The following is a 9,636-nucleotide window of genomic DNA, read 5'->3' on the forward strand; positions in this document are numbered from 1 at the left end:
GGGTAGTTCCCCCTTTTGTAGTTTGGTTTTCCCACCCTATTCCTGCTACTCTCTCCACTTGGAGCTCAACTTTGTAGTCGAAGCACAGAACCACATGATCACTAGCTCCCAGGGGCCTTTCATACATGATTTCCTCAATGTCTGAACAACTCAAGGTGAATACAAGGTCCAGTCTAGCTGGTTCATCCTCTCCTCTCTCTCTGGTAGTGTCTCTAACATGTTGATGCATGAGGTTTTCCAGTACCACATCCATCATCATGGCTCTCCATGTTTCGGGACCCCCATGGGGCTCCAGATTTTCCCAGTCAATCTCCTTGTGATTGAAATCACCCATACCTAGTAACTTTGCTCCCCCCATGTGTGCTCTCCTTACCACTTCGGCTAGTGTGTCGACCATTGCTCTGTTGCTCTCATCGTATTCTTCTCTTGGCCTCCTGCAGTTCTGTGGTGGGTTGTACATTACTGCAATTATCACCTTATGTCCCTCAGACTGGATTGTTCCTACTAAGTAGTCCCTTTCGCCCGTGCCATCCATTCCTTCCATTTTCTCAAAACCCCACTGGTTTTTAATGAGCAGTGCAACTCCTCCTCCCCCTCTCCTCCCTCTGTCTTTCCTGAGGATTTGATATCCGGATGGAAAGATTGAATCTGTTATTATTCTGGTGAGTTTTGTTTCTGTGAGTGCTATTATGTCTGGGGATGTCTCCTTGATTCTTTCATGCCACTCCTCATACTTATTTGTTATTCCATCTGCATTTGTATACCACACCTTCAACTTCTTTTCTAAGACTGTGGTCTGGGAGGTGTATTGGGGTTGGGGAAGTGGGAGACCTGATAAGGAAATATGGGTGGTTGCTGTGGGGGTAGAGTTTGTAGTGTAGTGGGTGGGGGCATTGGATGTGGCATGGGTGTTTTGGTTTAGAGTGTTTGGTTGCACTGGGGTTGACCTGGTTGGGAGGCTTCTATAGGAAGTTGTGAGGGAGGCTGTATTTGATCTTCTTCCTGGGTCTGGGATCTCCTGTCTGTCTTCTCCATCCCCTCTCTTTCCTCCTTTCGCCTCTGTACCATCTCTCTCAGTTTCCACCTTTCTTCTTGTGTTCTGTCGCGGTCGAGATACACCTTCCTGTATGCCGGCATGTCTCTTAATCGTGCTTTCTCCTGCAGGATCCTGTTCCGAGTCGATTCTGCCTTGAAGGTCACTTTCACTGGCCGGGTTCTTTGTTTCACAAACCCCCCTATTCTCCGAAAATTTTCCAGCTGGGTCATGTCGTCTTCTCCTATTGCTTTCATGATGCTTTCAATTGCTTTTTTTTCCCCTTGTTTTCTTTCTTCATATGTTTCCCCTTCAACTTCCTGGAGCCCATACACAAAGACTGACCTCACCCTTTCATTCTCCCACTGCATATCCCTGTGTATCCCCTCATTCAATTTGGTTTCCTCCATCGCAGCTTTCCTTTCTTCAGTTTCACTAGCTACTGTACTTGGGGTCAGTGGCCTGCCATTTTCCCTTCTCGGCTTTCCCTGGGCTCTGCTATGGTCTGTTAGGGCCTCCACATATAGCTTAGCTCTTTCATTTACTAGTCTCCACTGATTGAGCTTTTACATGCAGTTTTGCTCCTTCTTTCCCTACAGTCCCCTTATTTGTGACTGAGGTAGCAGTCTCTGTTGTCAATCCCATAATGTTCTTAAGTTCTTTAGGCTGTTTCAGATTTTTCAGTTGCTCTTCTAAACTCTGTATCCTGGCCTCTGCTGCTTTGACTTGCACTTCCCACTTCCTGCTTTCCATTACTATCCTCTCTTCCATTCTCATGCTAAGTTCTTCTAGTTTCTTTTCCCATTCATGTTCCCTTTTTGTGAGCTCCGCTGCCCATTCTTCCTTTGCAGTTTCCTCCTCCTGTCCCTTGGTTTTTCTTGTTGCTCTCTGGCAACCCATTTTTGTTTTATCCTGATTGCCTCAGAGTGGGAAACCTATGTAATTCTGTGTGTTAGGTTAGTATTGTGTATGTCAGAGTGTGGGGGGGGGGTAGAGGAGGAACTGTGGCTATGTGGGAGATGAGTGGAAAGGAGGGAGAAGCAAGTGGGTGAGTGGGAGAGGGAGAGGAGGGAGATGTGGGGAGGGGGAGGGTGAAAGAGGGAGGGGAGAGATCAGGGGAAGGAGTGAGATGCCGGTGGAGGAGAGGGGGAGTGTATGAGTCCGGCTATGTGTGTGTGTTTGTGTGTGTGTGTGTGTGTGTGTGTGTGTGTATGTGTGTGTGTGTGTGTGTGTGTTTGTGTGTGTGTGTGTGTGTCTGTGTGTATGTGTGTGTGTGTGTGTGTGTGTGTGTGTGTGTGTGTGTGTGTGTGTGTGTGTGTGTGTGTGTGTATGTGTGTGTGTATGTGTATGTATGTGTGTGTGTATGTGTGTGTGTATGTGTGTGTGTGTATGTATGTGTGTGTATGCGTGTGTGTGTGTGTGTATGTGTGTGTGTATGTGTGTGTGTGTATGTGTGTATGGGGGAGGTATGCGGGGAGATACTGTTAATGCATACCAGTAATTCTGGGTTATAAAAAGCAATAATTTCTACTAGGGTCTAAAGCTTCAATAAGTGTCTGCCCTTGTGTGTGTGTGTGAGGGAGGGATGGTTAGGGGATGGGGTAGATCCGTTATACCTGGAGTTTACCTGGAGAGAGTTCCGGGGGTCGACGCCCCCGCGGCCCGGTCTGTGACCAGGCCTCCTGGTGGATCAGAGCCTGATCAACCAGGCTGTTACTGCTGGCTGCACACGAACCAACGTACGAGCCACAGCCCGGCTGAGCAGGAACCGACTTTAGGTGCTTGTCCAGTGCCAGCTTGAAGACTGCCAGGGGTCTGTTGGTAATCCCCCTTATGTATGCTGGGAGGCAGTTGAACAGTCTCGGGCCCCTGGCACTTATTGTATGGTCTCTTAATATATACCTCTCTGTTCTGTCTTTCCTAGAAATGCTACACTCTTCGCTTATTGTCCTTTCTGGATTTAAGTATCAATTATTGCTGTTATTATCCTATTCTTTGTTCACGTTTAGAGAGGACTTCCTAGCTTCCTAAGTATTCTTACTACTAATAACTACTGTAATAGCTTGCAGGAGTGAGTGACCAGTATCTAACAGTGATGCAAGGCCAAGCCAAGCCAAGCCTGCGACATGCAAACCACAATATAGGTGATACTTGCGCTGGCAACGGTCGTGCCAAGTTGCCAGATGCTGATGACGTAGTCGTCGTACGTAGCCTAAATCCCTATTTTGGAGATCCTTCATCCGTGATGATTATAACCACATGTGCTCATACATCCCTCGTTCCTCACGCGATTTCATTTTTCACTTATGATAGTATACACTTCACATTATATACACTTCACTTTATATGTATAATGGCACACAACTTGTCGTGACGTCACTGCTTCAGCAGGCCTACTGCTGCCTAGTAGACCAAAACGTTTGGATAATTTTGGATAATGGATTATTTCAGGCTTTCTCACGACTTTTTCTAACTAATAACTTTAGTTATCACTCGTATTATTGTTCACTGACGATGTCACTACCACTGATTACTGTTAGCAGTTACTGCACCCTTAAAAACACTAGGATTCTCGGAGCCTTGTGTGCCCACGTCTGCACCCACGGACCCACGCGGTGTGTATGTGTGTGTGTGTGTGTGTGTGTGTGTGTGTGTGTGTGTGTGTGCGTGTGTACTCACCTATTTGTACTCACCTATTTGTGGTTGCAGGGGTCGAGTCTTAGCTCCTGGCCCCGCCTCTTCACCGGTTGCTACTGGGCCCTCTCTCTTCCCGCTCCATGAGCTTTATCAAACCTCGTCTTAAAACTGTGTATGGTTCCTGCCTCCACTACGTCATTTTCTAGGCTATTCCACTGCCTTACAACTCTATGACTGAAGAAATACTTCCTACTATCTCTCTGACTCATTTGTGTCTTCAACTTCCAATTGTGGCCTCTTGTTTCTGTGTCCCCTCCCTGGAACATCCTGTCTTTGTCCACCTTGTCTATTCCACACAGTATTTTATATGTCGTTATCATGTCTCCCCTGACCCTCCTGTCCTCCAATGTCGTCAGGCCGATTTCCCTTAATCTTTCTTCATAGGACATTCCCCTTAGCTCTGGAACTAACCTTGTCGCAAACCTTTGTACTTTCTCTAGTTTCTTGACGTGCTTTATCAAGTGCGGGTTCCAAACAGGTGCTGCATACTCCAGTATGGGCCTGACATACACGGTGTACAGCGTCTTGAATGATTCCTTACTAAGGTATCGGAATGCTGTTCTCAGGTTTGCCAGGCGCCCATATGCTGCAGCAGTTATCTGATTGATGTGTGCTTCTGGAGACATGCTCGGTGTTATACTCACCCCAAGATCTTTCTCCTTGAGTGAGGTTTGCAGTCTTTGGCCACCTAGCCTATACTCTGTCTGTGGTCTTCTGTGCCCTTCCCCTATCTTCATGACTTTGCATTTGGCAGGATTAAATTCGAGAAGCCATTTGCTGGACCAGGTGTCCAGTCTGTCCAGGTCTCTTTGAAGTCCTGCCTGGTCCTCATCAGATTTAATTCTCCTCATTAACTTCACATCATCTGCAAACAGGGACACTTCTGAGTCTAACCCTTCCATCATGTCGTTCACATATACCAAAAATAGCACTGGTCCTAGGACCGACCCCTGTGGGACCCCGCTCGTCACAGGTGCCCACTGTGATACATCATTACGTACCATGACTCGTTGTTGCCTCCCTGTCAGGTATTCTCTGATCCATTGCAGTGCCCTTCCTGTTATATGCACCTGATGTTCTAGCTTCTGCACTAATCTCTTGTGAGAAACTGTGTCAAAGGCCTTCTTGCAGTCCAAGAAGATGCAATCAACCCATCCCTCTCTCTCGTGTCTTACTTCTGTTATTTTATCATAAAACTCCAGAAGGTTTGTGACACAGGATTTGCCTTCCGTGAATCCATGCTGGTTGGCATTTATACTCTTGTTCCGTTCCGTTCCAGGTGCTCCACCACTCTCCTCCTGATAATCTTCTCCATAATTTTGCATACTATACACGTCAAGGACACAGGTCTATAGTTTAGTGCCTCTTTTCTGTCTCCTTTTTTTAAAATGGGAACTACATTTGCCGTCTTCCATACCTCAGGTAGTTGCCCAGTTTCCAGGGACGTGTTGAAGATTGTGGTAAGTGGCACGCACAACATATCTGCTCCCTCTCTAAGGACCCACCGGGAGATGTTGTCCGGTCCCATTGCCTTTGAGGTATCGATGTCCCTTAGCAGTTTCTTCACCTCCTCCTCATCTGTATGTATGTCGTCCAACACTTGTTGGTGTATTCCTTGCTGGTGTCCCCATCTGGTCTGTCCCCCCAGAGTCCTTCCTGTCTCTACTGTAAATACTTCCTTAAATCTCGTGTTGAGCTCCTCACATACCTCTTGATCGTTTCTTGTGAGTTCTCCACCTTCTTTCCTCAGCCTTATCACCTGGTCCTTGACTGTTGTCTTCCTCCTAATGTGGCTATACAGCAGTTTCGGGTCAGATTTGACTTTCGATGCTATGTCGTTTTCATACTGTCGCTGGGCCTCCCTCCTTATCTGTGCATACTCGTTTCTGGCTCTTCTACTAATCTCCTTGTTTTCCTGGGTCCTATGCCTCCTGTACCTTTTCCATTCTCTATTGCACTTAGTTTTTGCCTCCCTACACCTTCGGGTAAACCAAGGACTCGTTTTGATCTTCCTATTATTTCTGTTTCCCTTGGGAACAAAACTTTCCTCTGCCTCCTTGCACTTTGTTGCCACATATTCCATCATCTCGTTTACTGATTTTCCTACCATTTCTCTGTCCCACTGAACCTCCTGCAGGAAGTTTCTCATACCTGTGTAGTCCCCCCTTTTATAGTTTGGCCTGTCCCCTTCAGTTCCTGTTACCTTCTCCACTTGTGCGCGTGTGTGTGTGTGTGTGCGTGTGTGTGTGTGTGTGTGTGTGTGTGTGTGTGTGTGTGTGTGTGTGTGTGTGTGTGTGTGTGTGTGTGTGTGTGTGTGTGTGTGTGTGTGTGTGTGTGTGTGTGTGTGTGTGTGTGTGTGTGTGTGTGTGTGTGTGTGTGTGTGCTTAACAATTCGCAAACAGGAGAAATTATTTACAAACATTGTCTCTACGTATCAGAGTCCACAGTACTTTACCACGGAGCTAAACCCAAGATAAGTTTGGGCACTTAGGCAAAGCTAAGCGATGTTACCCCCATACCTCCGGGGGTATGGGGTAACATTGAGTCCTTCTGTGGACGTAGAGACAATGTTTATATATATATATATATATATATATATATATATATATATATATATATATATATATATATATATATATATATATATATATATATATATATATATATATATATATATATATATATATATATATATATATATATATATATATATATATATATATATATATATATATATATATATATATATATATATATATATATATATATATATATATATATATATATATATATATATAATATATATATTATATATAATATATATATTATATATATATATTATATATTATATAAATATAAATATATATATATATATATATATATATATATATATATATATATATATATATATATATATATATATATATATATATATATATATATATATACATATATATATATATATATATATATATATATATATATATATATATATATATATATATGAACATTAAAATGGTATAAAATACCGACAGGTTGTTAGGTAAGACACATATGCAACTGTTGCATATGTGTCTTACCTAACAACCTGTCGGTATTTTATACCATTTTAATGTTCAATCTGTCAGACACTGCAACACAAGGGTATCTTGGTACAGACCTACAATCAACTTCGACAACCTCTACTAGTGAGAACGGATGGATTTGAGAGGGACCTGATCTCCCAGCATCTGAGTTCTTACCTCTTCTAGTGACCTACGTCTCACCTCTTGGCGCTATATAAGGCTCCATCCTGTCACTTCATCTTCATATTGTTTCATTCCATGGAACAATGCTCTTCTCCAGACTGAGGGACTGACCACCTCAAAACTTTAAGGGTGATGGACTGATTACATCGTCTTCAAGTATCTTCTGCTTCTATCAACTTTTCTGTACTCGACTGAAGAAGCCTACTGTGTAGGCGAAACGTTTTGAAATAAAGATACCTAACTGTTGCATATGTGTCTTACCTTACAACATAAATATATATATATATATATATATATATATATATATATATATATATATATATATATATATATATATATATATATATATATATATATATATATATATATATATATATATATACATATATATGCAATAAGATCACAGTAAACAGGTGATTTCAAAATATGCAAAACAACCACTCTGAAAGAATAGAGAAATTCCAAGCGCTTTCGTGACTACTCACATTATCAAGGAACTATAGTTCCTTGATAATGTGAGTAGTCACGAATGCGCTTGGATTTCTCTATTCTTTCCGAGTGGTTGTTTTGCATACATATATATATATATATATATATATATATATATATATATATATATATATATATATATATATATATATATGTATATATATATATATATATATATATATATGAATGTATGTATGAATATATATTTTTTTCTTCAACAAGTCGACCGTCTCCCACCGAGGCAGGGTGACCCAAAGAGAAACAAAATCCCCAAAAAGAAAATACTTTCATCATCATTCAACACTTTCACCTCACTCACACATAATCACTGTTTTTGCAGAGGTGCCTAGAATACTACAGTTTAGAAGTATATACGTATAAAAATACACAATATATCTCTCCAAACTGCCAATATCCCAAACCCCTCCTTTAGAGTGCAGGCATTGTACTTCACATTTCCAGGACTCAAGTCCGGTTATATAAAATAACCGGTTTCCCTGAATCCCTTCACTAAATATTACCCTGCTCACACTCCAACAGATCGTCAGGTCCCAAATACCATTTGTCTCCATTCACTCCTATCTAACACGCTCACGCACGCTTGCTGGAAGTCCAAACCCCTCGCCCACAACACCTCCTTTACCCCCTCCCTCCATCCTTTTCGAGGACGACCCCTACCCCGCCTTCCTTCCCCTACAGATTTATACGCTCTCCATGTCATTCTACTTTGATCCATTCTCTCTAAATGATCAAACAACCTCAACAACCCCTCTTCAGCCCTCTGACTAATACTTTTATTAACTCCACACCTTCTCCTAATTTCCACACTCTGAATTTTCTGCATAATATTTACACCACACATTGCTCTTAGACAGGACATCTCCACTGCCTCCAACCGCCTCCTCGCTGCAGCATTTACAGCCCAAGCTTCACACCCATATAAGAGTGTTGGTACTACTATACTTTCATACATTCCCTTCTTTGCCTCCATAGATAACATTTTTTGACTCTACATATACCTCAATGCACCATCACCTTTTTTCCTTCATCAATTCTATGATTAACCTCATCCTTCATAAATCCATCCGCTGACACGTCAACTCCCAAATATCTGAAAGCATTCACTTCTTCCATACTCCTCCTCCCCAATTTGATATCCAATTTTTCTTTATCTAAATCATTTGATACTCTCGTCACCTTACTCTTTCCTATGTTCACTTTCACCTCCCTCCCTTTACACACATTCCCAAATTCGTCCACTAACCTTTGCAATTTTTCTTTAGAATCTCCCATAAGCACAGTATCATCAGCAAAAAGTAACTGTGTCACTTCCCATTTTGTATTTAATTCCCCATAATTTAATCCCACCCCTCTCCCGAACACCCTAGCATTTACTTCTTTTACAACCCATCTATAAATATATTAAACAACCATGGTGACATTACACATCCCTGTCTAAGACCCCTCCGGGGAGTCGCCGCAAGAGAGAAGATGTTACCCTCCAGCCGGAGGGCCCAAGAAAGAAGACAGAAGAAAGAAGATGAACGACACCCCCAACCGGGGGCCACAGCCGGGTCACCATATGGAGAAGACCCGGGCCGGAAGTACCGGCAAACCTCTAATGAATGAATGAACCTTCTAAGACCTACTTTTACCGGGAAGTAGTCTCCCTCTCTTCTACACACCCTAACCTGAGCCTCACTATCCTCATAAAAATTCTTTACAGCATTTAGTAACTTACTACCTATTCCATATACTTGCAACATCTGCCACATTGCTCCCCTATCCACTCTATCATATGCCTTTTCTAAATCCATAAATGCAATAAAAACTTCCCTACCTTTATCTAAATACTGCTCACATATATGCTTCAATGTAAACACTTGATATATATGTATATACGAAATTGAGAGAATCTGTAAAGGGTGTTGAGTGCTTCCTGCTCATTCCTGTATATATTAGTTTATCAGAATCGCGGTCATTGGCGAGAATTATTGATGTGAAATAGCAGTACTAAGAATTTTTATCATAGAGGCCAAAATGGTTTTAATTTCTACAGAGGACAGAAAAAATATTACGTTTAACTCGCAGGTAACTTAAATAATTGTCAAGATTCTTAGATATAAACAAGATGTAAAATACACAGGATATTTATAGTTTCAATGGGTG

Source organism: Cherax quadricarinatus, chromosome 22 (genome assembly GCF_038502225.1).
Source record: "Cherax quadricarinatus isolate ZL_2023a chromosome 22, ASM3850222v1, whole genome shotgun sequence".
NCBI lineage: Eukaryota > Metazoa > Arthropoda > Malacostraca > Decapoda > Parastacidae > Cherax > Cherax quadricarinatus.